At 49.5% G+C, this 20116-nt stretch overlaps 1 long non-coding RNA gene and 2 pseudogenes across 1 annotated transcript; all 3 read left to right on the top strand.

Annotated features, from left to right (window-relative positions):
- The first annotated feature begins 444 nt into the window (after positions 1 to 444).
- LOC118913295 (HMG box-containing protein 1-like) lies at positions 445 to 2328 on the top strand (annotated as a pseudogene).
- Positions 2329 to 9273: 6945 nt separating this feature from the next.
- LOC118913316 (uncharacterized) lies at positions 9274 to 17475 on the top strand. Its single transcript, XR_008995044.1, has 4 exons — positions 9274 to 9504; positions 10480 to 10526; positions 10771 to 10856; positions 16547 to 17475. It is a non-coding gene; the product is annotated as an uncharacterized LOC118913316 (long non-coding RNA).
- Positions 14391 to 15645, top strand: LOC118913347 (ATP-dependent RNA helicase DDX3X-like; annotated as a pseudogene).
- Positions 17476 to 20116: the final 2641 nt, after the last annotated feature.

The raw sequence follows: 20116 nt of genomic DNA, 5'->3' as shown, positions 1-20116 counted from the left end.
GGTCTAGACTGAACATAAATTAATTTTATAGGAAGAAAGCTCAATTGGTATTTGAAAGGGAAGAAAGGTCATCCTTATTGGCTTCTAGGAAATATATGTCAATTCACTCAAGGAGTGAGGTTCCAGAACTAAAGAGTTTATCTGCTTAGAAAAAAAATCCAGCAAAATATATTTTTCACTGGAAAATGCAATATGATAGTACTTGTCTTAAGTATTTGCACCAATAAATGCTAAAAACTGATACAAAAGTTCTCAAGGCTCAAAAACACCAACTTTACCTTTGTTCTTGTTGCATTTTCCAAACTTGCTCAATCTTTTTGTTAACGGTGTTGATAGAAGCGTTAGCAACCGTGTCAAACTTTCTTCTCTTTGCAAGAAAAGCCTGCTCAACTTCAACTATATAGGAAATAGATATTCATTAAAAGTTAATGTTGAGACTTGGTAATGGCGACGGGTTTGCCAGAGCACCATAACAACACGGTGTGGGAAGTGAAGGCGAATCAGATGCCTAATGCTATACAGAAACTCTTGCTGGTAATGGACAAGAGCTTCAGGAGTGAATGACTCATTGGAATTGCTGCAGGGTAATGAAAAATCTGCCGTCCTCACCTGGATACAACTCCTGTGATGAGCACATGGAGCTTGATGACCTACCTGAACTTCAGGCTGTTCAAAGTGATCCTACCCAATCTGCCATACATATACCAGCTAAATTCAGATGTTTCACATCAAGAATATCCAAGACCATCTTGGAACCAAAATACCTCAGACATATCAGAAAATACTTTCGGTAAAAATGAGGTGGATTGGTTAACGGAATTAGCAAATATCGCCACCAGTCCCCAAAGTCCTCTTATGCAGTGCTCATTTTACAACAGATCATCTCCTGTACACACCATAGCTAGTAGCAAAAGTCTACATTCCTATGCACGTGTTCCACCAGTGTCCTCTTCAAAGGTCGAGTCAGCCTTCCCTCATCACCACTGGAAGGGGGAAACACCAGTCAGAGACATGAAAGGGCAAACAGTGAGTCAGAATCTGGCATTTTCTGCATGTCCTCCCTCTCAGACGATGACGATTTGGGGTGGTGCAATTCCTGGCCTTCAACTGCTTGGCACTGTTTTTTGAAAGGCACCCGATTGTGCTTTCATAAGGGAAGCAATAAAGAATGACAGGATGTTGAAGATTTTGCTAGGACTGGAGGCTGCCATAATGATGAAGATCTCCAAATGGGCACTTACAAGGGCTATGGTTCTGATGGTCTAAAGTTGTTATCACATGAAGAAAGTGTATCATTTGGCGAGTCTGTACTAAAGTTGACTTTTGATCCTGGTACAGTAGAAGATGGTTTACTTACTGTAGAGTGTAAGCTGGACCACCCTTTCTATGTTAAAAATAAAGGTGGGTCATCATTCTATCCAAGCTTGACTGTGGTACAGCATGGCATTCCGTGTTGTGAAATTCATATTGGTGATGTATGTCTACCCCATGCCATTAATTTTGATGATTCAGGTGTCTTTGATACATTTAAAAGCTATGACTTCATGCCCATGGACTCCTCTGCAGTCTACGTGTTGAGTAGTATGGCTCATCAGCGTCGTACATCTTTGTCTTGTGGAGGATCTGGTGGTCAAGACTGTGCAAGATCTGGACTCAATAAAAACTGTGGCTCTCCTGGATCCTCACAGCTCTCGTCCAATTCTTTGTATGCAAAAGCTGTCAAAAACCACGGCTCAGGGACTGTGAGTGCCACTTCCCCAAACAAGTGCAAAAGACCAATGAATGCCTTCATGCTTTTTGCCAAAAAATACTGAGTTGAATATACTCAGATGTATCCAGGGAAAGATAACAGAGCCATAAGTGTGATCCTTGGTGACAGGTGGAAGAAAATGAAGAATGAAGAGAGAAGGATGTATACATTAGAAGCAAAGGCTTTGGCTGAAGAACAGAAAGGTTTAAACCCTGACTGTTGGAAAAGGAAAATAACCAATTCAGGCTCACAACAACATTAAACCAGGATGTTTATTTCCTTAAGTCTGTGCTTGCATAAACATTGACTGTTGGTGGAAAGACTTAAGAAGATCGAGGTCTCGCCATTTATCCTGAATTCGTGTGACCATAAGATACTGATAGCATTGAGTCTTGAAATGATTTAATAATATGAGTGAGGATTTGCTTTCTCCATTAGAGCATGAAGTAAGCTAAAACTATCAACATTGTAAACCAAATTGCCTTATTTTTCTTCCAAACTTCATATATGTCTATCAGGTAATATAGGCTTGAAAATTGATATCCTGTGGTGCTAAAGTACAGTACAAAGAGAGGAGAAGTGTATGTAAGATAAATTCTAGCCGAAATAAGCAGGTGAAGAGAGGCAACAAAGGGCCAGGTAGTTTATTTGAACGCAAATTCCCGGGCGAGGTTTCTCAGTCTACACAAATGGAGGCTGGGAAAGTCGCGCCCAGCAGGGCAGACAGCAAGTTTTTAAAGAAGGTAGGGGGAGGGAGAGCTTAGATTTACAGCAGCGCGAGAATTGGCTAGCCTAAGGCACATTTTTCAGGTTGGGAGGGGGCAGCAACCAGGGACTCTGACACGTCATCAGTGTCTGACGTGCACCCCCTCCCCCCAGTGCCTTCAACCTCACATTCCAGCCTTTTGGTCATAATGGGCAATGACTTGATCTGGCTACTTCTGGCTGACAAGGGGTGTCATGGTGGGGGGGTTTCATAGCATGTAGTTATATTGCTCTGACTGCAAATATCTTGCCTTGCTTTCTCCAGAGGCTCTCCAGGGGAGATGTCCTGGGAGCCTGGGTGAGGGATGTCTCCCACACTGCAGGGCCAGGGGTGGTCTGGATGCCCACAGAGGGTGGGCTGGATGCCCAAGGGGCCGGATGCCCCACCTGGATGTAGCTACGATTTCTAACGGACCAGGTGAAATGGAGTTAGGAAGGGAAACAGACCGGGGGAAACTGAGGGACTCACCGGAAAATAGTCCACGCAGCGGAGAGCAGGCTGAGGTCCTGGGTTGAGGAAGGAGGGAGCAGGGCCACCGGTGGCCAGTTGGGGCCCTGTGCTCACACTCCTTCCCGGGATTTCGGCACCAAATGTAAGATAAATTCTAGCCGAAATGAGCAGGTGAAGAGAGGCAACAAAGGGCCAGGTAGTTTATTTGAACACAAATTCCCGGGCGAGGTTTCTCAGTCTACACAAATGGAGGCTGGGAAAGTCACGCCCAGCAGGGCAGGCAGCAAGTTTTTAAAGAACGTAGGGGGAGGGAGAGCTTAGATTTACAGTGGCACGAGGATTGGCTAGCCTAAGGCACATTTTTCAGGTTGGGAGGGGGCAGCAGCCGGGGACTCTGACAACGTCATCAGTGTCTGACATGCTCCCCGCTTCCCCCAGTGCCTTCAACCTTACAATGTATACTTTATATTTTAAATTGTACAAAATGGGAATTTAAAAAAGTATATAACTACTGTTTATACATTGGCTCCTTATTGCTTATTAATCTATATTGTACACAGAATGGAATGAAAAAGAAGCTGGGAGTTAGCTGTTCCTTGAGCAACCATCACATGGCTCAACATCTGTGCCAAACACAGGAGCTCCTAGTTCTGGTCTGTGCCAAGAGGCCACCAGAACATGTAGATGGCGTGCCTGTCCCAGCCGAAGAGCCACCTGCCGTGGTTCCCCAAGCAGTGAGTCTGTGCAGCAGGTGGCAGCAGCCGTTCACATTGTTGCCCATGGAGCCCTCATCCAGGCTAGTTAATAGTATTGGGATATAGTCACTGTAATGGTGCTATGAACAGTTGACACCATTGTAAACTTTGTGTCCTGTATCTCTTCAGCCACAGAGCTTACATATCTTATTTTGTCATCATATTTTAATGGTGGGGGCAGATCTTGCACTTCCTGCAGTGCAACACTTGCACTTTACTTCTCCTCCAACTGTCTAAGATTAGAGCAAATACACTGGCAATACAGGTGCTTTTGCTCTAAGCTACAATCATGGCTTCTCATGTTACTTACCAAGTGGTTTTTCTGGTTAGGAATCACAGCTGCAAAATTGATTTCAGTTCATTACACTTCTTCATGATGTTGCCCCTAAATTTTGCACACTATATTCTTGTATATTATTTCAAATAAACCAAAAAAATAAAAAAAATAAGTTAATGATGAAAATTATTTTTGCTCCCATATTTTCAAATCAGTGTACGTACATGTTGCCTCAGCAATATACAAAGACATTTAAAATTCATAACACAGGCATTGTAAGTGTCGAAACACTATGCTGTACACCTGAAACTAATATAAAATTGTATGAGAATTATGCACCAGATAGTAAACAAATAAATAAAATCTATGATACGGTCACCATCTCAAAAAAGCAAGATTTGCTGACTCTTTTCTGTAAAATACTTCCAGAACCTGCATCCCATTTCTAATTTTTCTATCGGCAGATCACCTTCTAATTTAGAGATAATGAAAAGGGGATAATAATCAAAATATTTTCCATTGTCAAAATGTATATAAAGGATCTCAAAGACAAACTTTAATTTCCTTTGGGAGAAAACGGTTGAGAGATTATTCCCATAATTCCCAGTAATTCCCAGCTTTTGGGCTAAGTGTCCTGGGGCACTTTCGTCCAGCTGTGGGGTCCCTGTCCCTTTAAGACTTTCAAAAAGCACTCACTTTTCTTTGTCCTGAGTGTCTTTTTTTTTAAATTTTTTTTAATTTTTCAAAAGTTATAAAATATCCTGCAATTCAGGGACATGTTTAGATGGATCAATGGATTACTACTAGAGCACATCGGGTTGAACGCACAAAAGTATTTTCTTAAAAATATCCTTCAAAAAGACTTAGAACCAAGATGGCGGTGTGAGTAGAGCAGTGGAAATCTCTTCCCAAAACCATATATATTTTTGAAAATACAACAAATACAACGAATCCTAAAAGAGAGACCAGAAGATACAGGACAACAGCCAGAACACATCCACACCTGCGAGAACCCAGGGCCTAGCGAAGAGGGTAAGATACAAGCCGCGGCCCAGGGGGACCCGAGCGCCCCTGACCCAAGCTCCTGGCGGGAGGAGAGGAGTCGGAGCGGGAGGAAGACGGAGCCCAGGACTGCTAAACACCCAGCCCCAGCCATCCACACCAGAGCGCACACACAGTGCGTGTGTGGGGTGCTGGAAACTAGGGAAACAGGAAAGTAAGACCTGTGAGAGGGTCCCCGAGGCCGGCACACCCAGGACAAAGAAAAGCGAGTGCTTTCTGAAAGTCTTAAAGGGACAGGGACCCCACAGCTGGACAGAAGTGCCCCAGGACACTTAGCCCAAAAGCTGGGAATTACGGGGAACTGTGGGCACCCGAATGCCCGCAGCGCAGCTCGGAGGCCTCTCAACACGATAAACAGCCTCTCGGCTGTTCCCCCTCCGACATGGCTCTGCCATATTGGAGAAGCAGCCTGAGGTAGGCCACACCCACAGAAACTGCAGAGCTAAATAAACTCCATAGCGGCCGGGCAAGATTAGAAGCCCCGTCTGCATGCAGCTGCCCAGCAAAAGCTGCTAGAGGCCGCTGTTCTCGAAGGAGAGGAAGGCCACAAACTGGCAAAAAGGGACTTTCTCTTACCCAACACACACGCCAGCTCCCCACAAATATATCTATCGCCATGAAAAGGCAGAAGAAATTGATACAGACCAAGATCACAGAGGCAAACCCTGAGAAGGAGATAGACCTAACCAGTCTTCCTGAAAAAGAATTAAAAGTAAAGCTCATAACCATGCTGACGGAGCTGCAGAGAAAAATGCAAGAGCTAACGGATAAAGTTGGGAGGGAGAACACAGAAATAAAACAATCTCTGGAAGGAATTATGAACAGAATGGATAAGATGCAAGAGGCCACTGATGGAATAGAAACCAGAGAACAGGAACACATAGAAGCTGACGCAGAGAGAGATAAAAGGATCTCCAGGAATGAAACAATATTAAGAGAACTGTGTGACCAATCGAAAAGGAACAATATCCGTATTATAGGGGTACCAGAAGAAGAAGAGAGAGAGAAAGGGATAGAAAGTGTATTTGAAGAAATAATTGTTGAAAACTTCCCCCAATTGGGGGAGGAAATAATCAATCAGACCATGAAAGTGTACAGAACTCCCAACAGAAAGGACCCAAGGAGGACAACACCAAGACACATAATAATTAAAATGGCAAAGATCAAGGACAAGGACAGAGTTTTAAAGGCAGCTAGAGAGAGGAAAAAGGTCACCTACAAAGGAAAACCCATCAGGCTATCATCAGACTTCTCAACAGAAACCTTACAGGCCAGAAGAGAATGGCATGATATATTTAATGGAATGAAACAGAAGGGCCTTGAACCAAGAATACTGTATCCAGCACGACTATCATTTAAATATGAAGGAGGGATTAAACAATTCCCAGACAAGCAAAAGTTGAGGGAATTTGCCTCCCACAAACTACCTCTACAGGGAATTTTAGAGGGACTGCTCTAGATGGAAGCACTCCTGACTAAATAGATGTCACCAGAGAAAATAAAATCACAGCAAAGAAAGCAGACCAACCAAATACTAACTAAAGGCAAAAAATAAAATCGACTTCACACAAAAGCAGTTAAAGGAAGCACAAAAGAGCACAGAATTAAACAACCAACATATAAAGAATGGACGAGGAGGAATAAGAAGGAAGAAAAATAAAGAATGACCAGACAGTGTTTAAAATAGCTCAATAAGCGAGTTAAGTTAGACAGTAAGATACTAAAGAAGCTAACCTTGAACCTTTGGCAACCACGAATCTAAAGCCTGCAATGGCAATAAGTACATATCTTTCAGTAATCACCCTAAATGTAAATGGACTGAATGCACCAATCAAAAGACACAGAATAATAGAATGGATAAAACAGCAAGACCCATCTCTATGCTGCTTACAAGAGACTCACCTCAAACCCAAAGAATATAGGAACAATGAAAGACTGAAGGAACAAAACAGCAGCGGAATCATAGAACCTAAGAATGGACTAACAGTTACCAAAGGGAAAGGGACTGGGGAGAAAGGGAGGGAAGGGAGGGATAAAGGTGGGGAAAAAGAAAGGGGGCCTTACGATTAGCATGTATAATGTGGGGGGGGCATGGGGAGGGCTGTGCAACACAGAGCAGACAAGTAGTGATTTTACAGCATCTTACTATGCTGATGGACAGTGACTGTAATGGGGTTTGTGGGGGGGGATTTGGTGAAGGGGGACCCTAGTAAACATAATATTCTTCATGTAATTGTAGATTAATAACAAAATAAATTAATTAAAATAAATAAATAAATAAAATAAAATACAGCAGGTAAAAAGAAAAAAAATATCCCTCAAAAGGATAAAAAAGTAAGGAAAATCCTTTAACACACTGAGAAAATTATTTCTCAAGCGATCTTGGGAGTGATGCTTTTAACAAAAAGAGCATTTCACTAAGAGAGACAAAAGCCATGGTTGTAAAAGGTCCAGTTTAAACAAATAAATTCAAGAACGTTCAAAAAATACTTTTTCATAGAGTTTTTTACACAACACTTTCATCCCTAAGTGCTGCATTCCACAACATTTTAATACTTCAAATAAAGCTTTACAAAGCAGATGATTTGACTTTATGGATCTACGACCAATAGCTATTTTTCAGTAATCACGAAGGATCTGCACTACAACAAAAATATTTCATACATACAGAATCTACCCACAATAAGCAGTGTATCAGACACTCAAAAAACAAGCTCTATTTTCTCATCACCAAATAGAGCAAAGCTTTCAAATCATACTTGCTCGTAAGGATGGTCCCTATCAAAGGACCACCAACTGACTCTGACTCTGTTCACTGTATTGTCCACGGATAGTATAACTGACACCTGACAAGACAATATATAATTTATCTTACACCCTGCATTGAAATAAAAGTGGAAAACATTTGAAAATGAAGCAGGGCATGGTGCTCAGTTTTCATGGAGGAATACCTCCCCTGTGGAAGCTGTTAGGCTTTCTGCAAACAGACGTTTCTGGAGCAAACACGTGAACGGAGCCATGCATGTGCAGGTCAGATGGACAAGGATCAGGCCTTCCCAGGGCTGATGCCAGAGTAAACCACGGAGCACACCTGCGGTACTTTTGGAAAGAACGACTGTGGATGGCCAGAGAGCTGCTTCTGTAATCAGCTCTTGTGATCAGGAAGCTTCTGTACAGCTTCTGTGATCCTGGTCTGGGACAGGAGGATCAGGTGGGTGACCTCCAGTACACGAAACTGCATCCCACACACATGGATTTTGCTGTTTACAATGTGGAGGACTCAGAAGCAGTGCCCCCAGGGGCACCGTCCCTGCGCTGCGTGCTGTACCGGCAAAGGGGTCAGACAGACGGTACCTTCGGGGCCCTCCTCTAGCCCCATGAGCTCTCTCCACTCTTGCATGCCAGGGTCACAGGCTGCCATGTCCTCAGCCTCCCTCGAGGCCTTCTCAGCTTTCTCCAGGTGCTTCCTCCCAGCCAGCATCATCCGGAGGTGTCTTCCGCGGTGGACACAACTGTCCTGCACCTTGTGGGCCAAGCAAGCACACGTTAAAGGAACGGGGACACTGTCAGTGCACGATGCCTGGCATCGGCCCGGGCGCAGATCAGACTGCGTGTCCTCGTGGCTCCTCTTGGACCAGGAGCGGACAAAGCAGATGGTGATGGCGACCCCTGCCCCCAGACCCCACTCTGACATCAGGGGCCTCGCCCTATCCCGCAGTGTCCTCCGAGGACACTGTGGGGACATCGCCTCAGGGCCCGGACGCCCGCGCCCGCCGCACCCCCGGCCTCGCTGAGGAGCCCTCGGTGTCCGCCCCGCCGCACCCTCCCGCCCACGCCTCGGGAGCTCCGTCCCCTGACCGCGCACGTCTCAGGAGCCCCGCCCCCGCCCGCTCACGCTAGAGGAGCCCCGCCCCCGACGCCACTGGCCCACCCACGCCTCAGAAACCCCGCCCCGCCCACCACGCCGCACGAAACCCGCCCCCGCGCACACCTTGGCCGCGCAGCGTCGCCCACCCGCCCCCACCGACCTCTTGCCCCGCCAAGGAGCCCCCGGTGTCCGCCCCGCCACCCCCGCCCCACCCCCGGGCAGCTTACAACTAAGGAGCCCCGCCCCCAGCCCGCCATGGCCACTCAGCGCCGCCCGTCCAGCCCCGCCCCCCGTGGCCCCGCCGAGGATCCGTCTGCCCCACCACCCCCGCCCCATCCCCGGGCCCCCCGTACCCCGCCGATCCCCGGCCCTCTGTCTCTCTGGCCTTCCCTCCGTCCCTCCCGCCTGCACCACAAACTCGGCGCCGCTCTCCCTCTCTCGTCCCCAGAGTACATGAACCACCTCACCGTCCACAACAAAGAGGTGCTGTACGAGCTCATTGAGAACCGAGGCCCAGCCACCCCCTCATCACCGTCTCTGATCACCAGTCCGGCACGGATGACCCTCATCTCTGGGGTACTGGCGCCAGTGTGCTGGGCACAGGGAGGGAGGGAGCCAAACCAAAGCAAAACAAACTCACTTTTCACTGGGCTCTTCACATAGCCCTGGGGCTCCTGTTCTGGAGTGTCCTGCCCCAGGGGTGAACGTCTGAGTTGTGGTCCCTTCAGCATCCTCTCAGGGAACCTGATTTGGAGAGGGGCTCAGAAATTTGGAAGGAATGAGGAAGTGAGGAAATGGCCCAGGGCAAGGTCTGACAGCTTCGTTACTCTGATGCATCAAGCCTGTAAGACCTTCCTTTCTCTAAGCCATTGAAGGTTCCAGAGTGTTGGGAACAAATTAAAGGACCATATCAAGGGAGCTCTGGGTTAGGGGCTGGAAGACCTGTATCCTGGTACCAGCTCTGCTTCCGGCTGGGTCTGTACCCTTCAACCAGCTTCATTGGGGAGCCTAGTTCCCCATCTAGAAGTTCCTGCTTTGCTGACTGTACAGGGAGTGGCTTGGCTCCAATAACCTGGATGGCTGGATAGAGAGATACCCAGGGCTTCCACCACAGGTTCCAGGTTAGACTATCCTGGAGTTCATGGGGTGCCACCTGATCAAGCTGGAGACTTCCAGAGCTCACCACTGGGCAAGAGTAGGGTAGCGTAGGTGGATCCCTGGAAGCCAGGAAGGAGGCTTTAGAGCCATCCAGTAGCCTGGCCTAGGGTGGTAGCAATGACAATGGAGGGAGAGGTGTGGGAGGATAGGCAGTATCAGGGGAGGTAGGCAGAGCACATGTGGCGACTAATAAGCTGTAGGGGGTGAGAGAGAGGAAGGAACCAGGGAGAACTTCGGGGTCCAGCCTGAGCACCTGGAAGATGATTCTCTGGACAGTAGGGAAATGGTGGCACTGCTACCCTTGTCCCTCATTCCCTGAAATGGGGTGGCAGGAAAAGGTGTTCCCTAGGAACAAGGTAAATTGACACATGAAACTTTCCTCTCCTTCTCTAGGGATCCTGAAACTCCACCACCATCTGGAACCTGCAGTTGATGCGTTGGTGAGGAGGAATGGGCCCCTCGCACTGGGCCTGGCAGGCTTCACCTGTCTCTGCCCAGACTTGCCCTCCTCCTGCTCTGCCCAGGAGGTGGCGTCCGGCAGTCCAGGCAGGGCATGGGGTGGGGACCCAGGCCCTCCTGTGCCTCCGTTCTCCATTGCTGACGATGGCAGGCATCATGCTCAGGGGAGGGTGGGGAGGCAGGGTACAAGGGAGGCAGGGGTGACTGTGCCTGTTCCCACTCCAGGACCCCTGCAGCTGCAGACATCTGCTTCACCAAGGAGCTACATTCACACTTCTTCAGCTTGGGCAAGTGTGTGCCCGTGTGCCGAGGTGAGCTGCTCCCCGGGAAGGGCTGCTGGGCCAGTGGGTGTAGGAAGGTGTGTCTGGGGGCTTCCTTGCCCTCCCTTGGGGCAGGGGGCTGGGCCCAATGCCTCTGGCTTGGCAGTACTGGCAGTGGAGGGACCCAGCTGGGACAGGCAACCTGGGGACAAGGGGAGCCCCAGTAGCATGAGGCCCAGCTCCACTGTGTGGCAGCAGAGGTGGCAGTGGCTGTGGGAGGAGCAATGGCTTCTCGAAGAGCACTCAGTTCTCCACGACTGCCTGAGGCTTGTGCAGACCTATAGCAGTCAAGGAGGCATTATCTACAGCCCCTTCTCTGGAGGGCACTGCTAAGAGACTAAGTGATGGCAGTGTGCTGTCATTGGTCTGTGAGGGTGGTGGTATATAGCGGAGTCCTCAGGGTTTGGGCGAATAAATAGGATTTTGTGTTGATGGGGGGTAGGGGCCATTTTGACCCCCGGTCTCCATATAAAAGGGCTTGGAGAGATTAAGCCATTGCTCGAAGGTCAAGGGGTAAGAGATGGCAAAGCCAGGATCCAAATACAGGTTGCTCTTTCCTCTGGGGAAGTACAATTTTCCCAGGCAGAGTATGAAAGGAAAGGTGTTCTAGACAAAGGAAGCACATGCCAGGAACTGGAGAGGTAAATGGTAAAGGTAGAAAATGTAGGTTGGCTGTTGAATATAAAGGTTCTGGAATAACTGTGTTAAGCCGCTGGGACTCTGTTCTCTCATTGCGGTAGTGATGTGCTTTCATCAGTGGCTCAGAGAGCACCATGGCTGCAACAAGGCTGGTGGACTGGAGCTGGGCCAGGAGGAGGTAGGGAATCTGGTTAGGGGTTCTTGCAGTAATTCTGGCATCAGAGGATTAGTAGCTGAGCCTCTGCTCATCACTCTTGAGAGCCGGCGAACGGGACAGCTTTGGGATGTGCTCTGGAGGTAGAGTTGACAGGACGCTCGGTCGATTGGGTGTGGGAGATGGGGCAAGGAAAAGAGAACTCAAAGATGATTCTAGGTGACATCTGGTGGCACGAGTCACTGGGAGGACGGGATGAGGGGAAATCAGCGTGGGGGTTGGGAAGGGAGAGGAGTCCCAAGTTGCACATGCTTCATCTGGGGAGCCTCTCACCCAAGAAAGGGAGCAGCTGAGAGGCAGTGGGATGTGCTGTTCCAGAACTCAAAAGAATGTTCATGAATAGAGATACTGGGGACTCAAATCAAAAATGAAATCGCAAACGTAGAGGCAAGATTGCAGAGGAGAACAGGGAGAGAGCAGGGGCTCAGGATGGTACCTCAGAGTACAGGGGAGCAGGAAGCAATGGCCAGAGAGGAAGGAAGCGAAGTAGGGCCCCTTGGCACTGTGGGAGCCTCCAGTGACCCCAGAGAAGCCATTTCTGTGGAGTGACAGTGGCAGGAGCTGCAGGGGGTGGAGAAGCAGGAGTGGAGACCCTCCACCCTGCAGGAGAACCTCTTTTCACAGGTTCTGTGTGAAGAAGAAGGCAGAGGAGGAAGTAACCAAAGTGTGTTAGAAGTCAAGGGAGAGTTTCTTATTTCTGGCTGGTCAAAGTAAAACAGTAACACCCAGTAAAGTCACTGAAGAGTAAAGGAGCGCTTTTAATGAGAGGCTGCAGTGCCTGCCCCTCCAGATCCGCAGACCTGCTCCCTGGACACAGCTGCCTTTCCGGAATGCTCTCTTTTTGCTGCTTTGGGCAGCTACTTAATTTCTCTGAAACATAAGCACAGGCCACAATGTTGAGGCTAGTGACCATGGCATTGTTTATCACTCCCTGCTCCTGTGCCCCCATCCCCAAATCTCAGCTCCTCCCTTCTGCAGCCTCAGAGGCCTTCCATGTCCACTTCCTGTTCTGTTCTCTTCTTTGACCTGTATCTAAGTTCTATTGCACAATTAAAAAAAGAAAGCAAAATATTAATCCTAAGCTCCTTTAATGAAAGAAAGGCAGGGACAAGCTATTTATCAAACACGTTTCATGTGCAGCAAAGATCTAACAACAGGTGTTAAAGCAGGTGAAGTATCTTTGCTTCTGTGTTCCAAAAAAGTCCTTTTCCCTGAAGCACAGATAGGCCCTGTGATAGGACATGAAGTGTCAAAGTGATCTTGCACAAGCTACACAAGTGAGTAGAGATAGCATTTGCAAAAGGTAAACATTATGAAGTGTTGCTCCAAAAGCATACTAGTAGTTTAAATTTTGTTATCATTAATCTACAATTACATAAAGAACATTGTTTATTAGGGTCCCCCCTTCACCAAGTCCCCCCAAATCCCATCACAGTCACTGTCCATCTGTGTAGTAAGGTGTTGTAGAATCACTACTTGTCTTCTCTGTGTTCCACAGCCCTCCCCATGCATCCCCCTACATTATACATGCTAATCGTATTTGGTTGGTCTGCTTTCTTTTCTGTGACTTTATTTTCTCTGGTGACATCTATTTAGCCTTAGGAGTGCTCCCATCTAGAGCAGTCCCTCTAAAATACCGTGTAGAGGTGGTTTTTGGGAGGCAAATTCCCTCAACTTTTGCTTGTCTGGGAATTGTTTAATCCGTCCTTCATATTTAAATGATAATCGTGCTGGATACAGTATTCTTGGTTCAAAGCCCTTCCGTTTCATTGCATTAAATATATCATGCCATTCTCTTCTGGCCTGTAAGGTTTCTGTTGAGAAGTCTGATGATAGCCTGATGGGTTTTCCTTTGTAGGTGACCTTTTTCCTCTAGCTGCCTTTAAAACTCTGTCCTTGTCCTTGATCTTTGCCATTTTAATTATTATGTGTCTTGATGTTGTCCTCCTTGGGTCCTTTCTGTTGGGAGTTCTGTACACTTCCATGGTCTGATTATTTCCTCCCCCAGTTGGGGGAAGTTTTCAGCAATTATTTCTTCAAATACACTTTCTATCCCTTTCTCTCTCTCTTCTTCTTCTGGTACCCCTATAATGCAGATATTGTTCCTTTTCGATTGGTCACACAGTTCTCTTAATATAGTTTCATTCCTGGAGATCTTTATCTCTCTCTCTGTGTCAGCTTCTATGCGTTCCTGTTCTCTGGTTTCTATTCCATCAATGGCCTCTTGCATCTTATCCATTCTGTTTATAAATCATTCCAGAGATTGTTTCATTTCTGTAATCTCCTTGCGGGCGTCATCCCTTAGCTCTTGCATATTTCTCTGCAGCTTCATCAGCATGGTTATGACCTTTATTTTGAATTCTTTTTCAGGAAGATTGGTTAGGTTTATCTCCTTCTCAGGAGTTGACTCTCTGATTTTGGTCTGCATCAAATTCTTCTGCCTTTTCATGGCGATAGAGGTAGTTGTGCAGAGCTGGCGCGCGTGTCAGCTGGGAGAACGTCCCTTTTTCCTGGTTTGTGGCCTTCCTCTCCTGGGAGAACAGCGACCTCTAGCGGCTTGTGCTGGGCAGCTGTGCGCAGACGGGGCCTCTGATTCTTGCCCAGCCTCTGTGGAGTTTAGCTCCGTGGTTGCTCTGGGCGTGGCTGGCCTCAGTCTGCTGCTCCAATATGGCGGAGCCTCGATGGAGGGGAAACAGGCAGGAGTCTGTTTATCCCTGTGAGGGGCCTCTGAGCTGTGCTGCCGCCCAGGGGTTTAGGGCGCCTGGAGTTCCCTGGGATTTCTGGCTGCTCGGCTGAGTGTCCCAGGACGCTTTACTCCACATACTGAAAGTTTCAGTGATGCTGAGATGGGAGAAATTATCATGGGGAACATTGAGCTTACTTGGTACACTCGTCCAACTCCAGTGCAAAAGCATGCCATTCCCATTATTAAAGAAAAAAGAGACTTGAAGGCTTGTGCCCAAATAGGCTCTGGAAAAACAGCAGCGTTTCTCTTGCCCATCTTACGTCAGATTTATGGAGATGGTCCAGGCGAGGCTTTGGAGGCTCTGAAGGAAAATGGAAGGTATGGACGCCGTAAACAATACCCACTTTCCTTGGTTTTAGCTCCTACAAGAGAATTGGCTGTACATCTCTATGAGGAAGCCAGAAAATTTTCACACTGGTCTAGAGTTCGTCCATGTGTGGTTTATAGTGGTGCTGATATTGGTCAGCAGATTCGAGATTTAGAACATGGGTGTCACTTGTTAGTTGCCACTCCAGGGCGGTTACGCCACTCCAGGTGGATATGATGGAAAGAGGAAAAACTGGATTAGACTTCTGCAAATACTTAGTATTTGAAGAAGCTGATAGGATGCTGGATATGGGATTTGAACCCCAGATACGTCGTATAGTTGAACAAGGCAGTATGCCACCAAAGGGTATTTGCCACACCATGATGCTCAGTGCTACCTTTCTTAAGGGAATACAGTTTCTTGCTCCTGATTTGTTGGATGATTATATCTTCCTGACGGTAGGCAGAGTTGGCTCTACCTCTGAAAGCATCATGCAGAAAGTAGTTTGGGTGGAATAGTCAAACGGTCATTTTTGCTTGACCTCTTAAATGCAGCAGGGAAGGATTCCCTGACTTTAGTGTTTGTGGAGACCAAATGGGTGCCGATTCTCTCGAGGATCTCTTTTACCGTGAAGGATATGCTTGTACCAGTATTCACGGAGATCGGTCAGAGAGGGATAAAGAGGAGCCCAGAAGCCCGCCCCCGCCACACCCCCGGCCTGGCTGAGGAGCCCTCGGTATCTGCCCGCCACCCTTGCCCCCTCACGCCTCAGAGCCCTGCCCCGCCCCCTCACCTCTCAGCAGCCCCACCCCACGTTTCAGGAGCCCCACCTCCACCCATGGGTTCATGCCTCAGGAGTCCACAGCATAGTCTGCTGACGCCTCAGGAGTCTCAGGAGCCCCGCCCCCGCTGCAGTCAGCTCACACCTCAGGAGCCCTGCCCCCACCAACCCCAGCCCACTCACGCCTCAGGAGCCCCACTCCCGCCACCCTTATCCCCTCACACCTCAGAGCCCTGCCCCGCCCCCTCACCTCTCAGCAGCCCCGCCCCACGTTTCAGGAGCCCCGCCTCCACCCGTGGGTTCATGCCTCAGGAGTCCACAGCATAGTCTGCTGACGCCTCAGGAGTCTCAGGAGCCCCGCCCCCGCTGCAGTCAGCTCACACCTCAGGAGCCCTGCCCCCACCAACCCCAGCCCACTCACGCCTCAGGAGCCCCACTCCCGCCACCCTTATACCCTCACACCTCAGAGCCCTGCCCCGCCCCCTCACCTCTCAGCAGCCCCGCCCCACGTTTCAGGAGCCCCGCCTCCACCCGTGGGTTCATGCCTCAGGAGTCCACAGCATAGTCTGCTGACACCTCAGGAGTCTCAGGAGCCCCGCCCCCGCTGCAGTCTGCTCACACCTCAGGAGCCGTGCCCCCACCAACCCCAGCCCGCTCATGCCTCAGGAGCCCCGCTCCCGACATCCCCAGCCCCCTCACGCCTCAGAGCCCTGCCCCGCCCCCTCACCTCTCAGCAGCCCCGCCTCCACCCGTGGGTTCATGCCTCAGGAGTCCACAGCATAGTCTGCTGATGCCTCAGGAGTCTCAGGAACCCCGCCCCCACTGCAGTCTGCTCACATCTCAGGAGCTGTGCCCCCACCAACCCCAGCCCGCTCACGCCTCAGGAGCCCTGCCCCCACCATGGCCTGATCACACGATCACGCCTCAGGAGCCTCACCCCTCCCCCCGAAGGTCCCCCACCCATAAGATGGTGAACTTCCTGCTTCTCTTCCAGGTTCTCGGTTCCCGCCAGCGCCACCTGAAGCCCAATCACCCCTCGCCCCCCCTAATCCCAGCACCTAGCCAATAGCCACCAGCCCCGTAGAAGTGACACCTCAATCAGCTCATGCCCCTTCCTATATAACCCAGCACCTTTCCCTAATAAAGCCGAATTCTCTGGTGAATTGCTGCTGTGTGTCGCTCCTTTCCTTTCATTGGTGCTGAAACCCGGGAGACGGGACACCCCAACTGGGCCGTCTTCCCCCGACACCAGCAGCAGCTTGCCCTCGTCCTCTTTTTCCATCGCTGGCTCCTCACACTCACCACCCCTCTCTGGCCTTTGGGTAAGTTTTCCCCTGGAGCGGGCCGCTCTTCCCGACGAGGAGGGAACTCTCCCCACCTTAGGCTTTCACGGCTGCGGCGGACCCTCAGGCCACTCCTCCAACAGCCATAAATGAGGTGACTCCTTTGCGGATGAGAATGCTCCCCTTTCCCTCCCCCTTCCTCTTTCCATTCCTTCTGCCAAAAATTCCTAGTACTATGTTCCTCGTGACTCTGGCACCGTGACTTCTTAGAGAAGTCTGGGTGACGACCCACACTTCCTAAGAAATTCCGACTCGTATACGAGTTTCCGCAGACCACGAAGGATCATTGGGGACGCCCTTTGTCTCCTTGCCGTCTGCTCCCAGTCCGAGGATCTCCGTTCGTCTTCCCCTGTTTGTCTCCTTCTCTGTCCTTTAGCCATGGGAGCCTCCTCATCCCTCCCTGGAAGCTCACCTCTTGAATGCCTGCTCAAATATCTAGCCACCCTCTCCCTGACACCTGATATAAAACCAAAACTTCTCCGTAAATACTGTTCCCAAGATTGGCCGACATACCCCCTAGACAATAACAACCAATGGCCCACAGGGGGAACTCTTGATCCTAACATCACTCGCAATCTCTGCCAGCGCCTGAAAAAATGGAAGGAGATTCCCTATATCGTAGCTTTCCGCCTCCTCCCCCCGCCTCCCCCCAGGTTCTCCTAACCTGCAAGTCTTCTCTCCCGCAGAAGCCTCCTGCCCACTCCGTTCCCCCTCCTCTCTTACAACAGCCCCTCCCCCTTCCTCCACCACCATCACCTCCCCCACCTCACCCCCCTGCAGATCAAGCCTGAGCCTTTCAGCCCCCCTCTAACTAAGTCCCAGGAGCCTCCTCCGTCTTTGCCCCCATCACCTGTTTCTCCCCCACAGACTGAGCCAGAACCCTTCAGCCCCCCACCGCTGTGGGTCTCCGCTCTCGAGATATCTTCGCCTGCTGCTTAATAGCAGGTCTGAAAAAGGCAGCTCGTAGAGTAGTCAATTTTCAAAAGCTCCAAGACATAATTCAAAGGAGGGAGGAGACACCCTCTGAGTTCTTAGACAGACTTACTCAAGCCCTATTACAATATACCAGCCTGGACCCAGAAATGCCTGACGGAAGACATGTCCTTATGACATACTTCCTAGCTCAAAGCTACCCCGACATTAAAGCTAAACTCAAAAAGTTAGAACAGGGTACCACTACCCCACAGACTGAGATCCTAACAGTGGCCTTTAAAGTCTTCCATAACCGGGAGGAGGAGAAAGAACGCCGTAAACAAAAGGCTGATCAGGCCAATTTCCAAATGTTGGCCCAGATGATAAAAGCACAACCTGGGCGCCCCTTTACAAACAAGCCCCCCACAGGAGCTTGTTTCAAGTGCGGAAAAGAGGGACATTGGTCAAGGGCGTGCCCCTCCCCCAGATCTCCTACCACCCCATGCCCCAGATGCCACAAAAAGGGCCACTGGGGGTCTGATTGCCCAAACACCCGAAGGGGAGGCTGGACGAACAACCCCCATCCTAAGCCCACCATAGTGGGGCTGGCAGAAGAAGATTGACAGGGCCCGGGGGCTTCTCGCCCAACCATTTCCATCACCAAACAGGAGCCCAGGGTTACTTTAATAGTAGACGGTCGCCCCATCTCCTTCCTCCTAGATACAGAAGCCACCTTCTCAGTCTTGTGAGAATACCGAGGCCCTACCACGCCTGCCATTACTCCTATAGTCGGGGTAGAAGGTAAACAGATTTTCCCATTAAAACCCCCCCCCCTTTATGCACAATCCAAGACAATCCCATACCTTTCTCCCACTCCTTCCTGGTTACGCCCCAGTGTCCCATCCCTTTACTAGGACGGGACATCCTTTCTCTCCTCCATGTTTCCGTAACTATATCCACTCCCACAGCCCCCAGTACTCCCTTTCTGATGGCCCTCATAGCCGACAACTCCCCTCTACCCAATGAAAGCTCCAGTTCTGCCCTCATACACCCTGTAAATCCCAAAGTTTGGGACATTACAAGCCCCTCCGTGGCTCTATGTCCTCCTGCCTCTATCAAATTACGTGACCCCTCTCAATATATCTGTCAGGCCCAATACCCCCTAACCACTTCAGCCCTCATAGGCCTTCAACCCATCATTCAAGATCTTTTAAACAAAAATTACCTCAGACCCACTCACTCCCCGTTTAATACCCCCATATTACCTGTTAAAAAAAAGCAACCGATCTTTCCACCTTGTCTAAGACCTTCACCTCATCAACATGCCGTCGTCCCTATCCATCCCTTAGATCCAAATCCATACACCCTTTTATCGCAGATCCCTGCCTCGGCCTCCCACTTCTCAGTCCTAGATCTCAAGGACGCATTTTTTTTTTCTATCCCTCTGGACCCCTCCTCCCAAGATTTTTTACAGAAAACGGCTCCTCTCTGACATGCCCGTTCCCAAAACCGAGACAGAAATCCTTTCCTTTCTAGACCTGGCTGGGTATTTTAGAGCGTGGATCCCTAACTTCTCCCTGTTGGCAAGACCCCTATACGACCTCAGCAAGGGCCCCCCCGAAGAACCATTATCCTCCTCAGCCCGACACGCCTTCATTAAGCTCCGTCGAGCCCTTGTGGAAGCCCCAGCTCTCCATCTTCCTGATTTGTCGAAGCCCTTCTCATTATACATTCATGAGAGGTCCAGTCAAGCTCTAGGAGTCCTAGGCCAACATTATGGCCCATCCTTTGCCCCAGTAGCTTATCTTTCCAAGCAATTAGACCCCACAGTTCAGGGATGGGCCCCCTGCCTATGGGCATTAGCCGCTGGACAGCTCTTGCAGAAGGAAGCTCATAAACTGACATTCGGGGCGCCCCTTACTATTCTCTCCCCACATCACCTAAAGGATCTCTTAACCTACAAAAGTTTACAGACTCTCCCTCCCTCCAGACTCCTGACCTTACTGTCCTCTTTCCTCCAAAATCCCGTTCACCCCCTTTGCCATCCATACCCGAATCATGACTTTTTCCTCCTTTACTGCTCCCTCGCTCTCTCTCACTCTTTTCCTCATTCCTATTGTCTTCCCCGCCACCCCAGCCTCCTTTGTATGGTGATTCAAAGTCAGACAGACTTGCACACAGCATCAAACAAAAATTACTGCCCTCATTGCCACATCAGACTGCCCTCTGAAAGGCTGCTCTGAGCCTTTATACCTCCACTTTCCTCCCTCCACCGAAGTGTTCACTAGCAGCTACCTTTATTCTCCCTA

This window comes from Manis pentadactyla, chromosome X (assembly GCF_030020395.1).
Source record: "Manis pentadactyla isolate mManPen7 chromosome X, mManPen7.hap1, whole genome shotgun sequence".
Lineage (NCBI taxonomy): Eukaryota > Metazoa > Chordata > Mammalia > Pholidota > Manidae > Manis > Manis pentadactyla.
The sequence above is the reverse complement of the archived record's forward strand: the minus strand, read 5'-3'. Positions and strand labels throughout refer to the sequence as shown.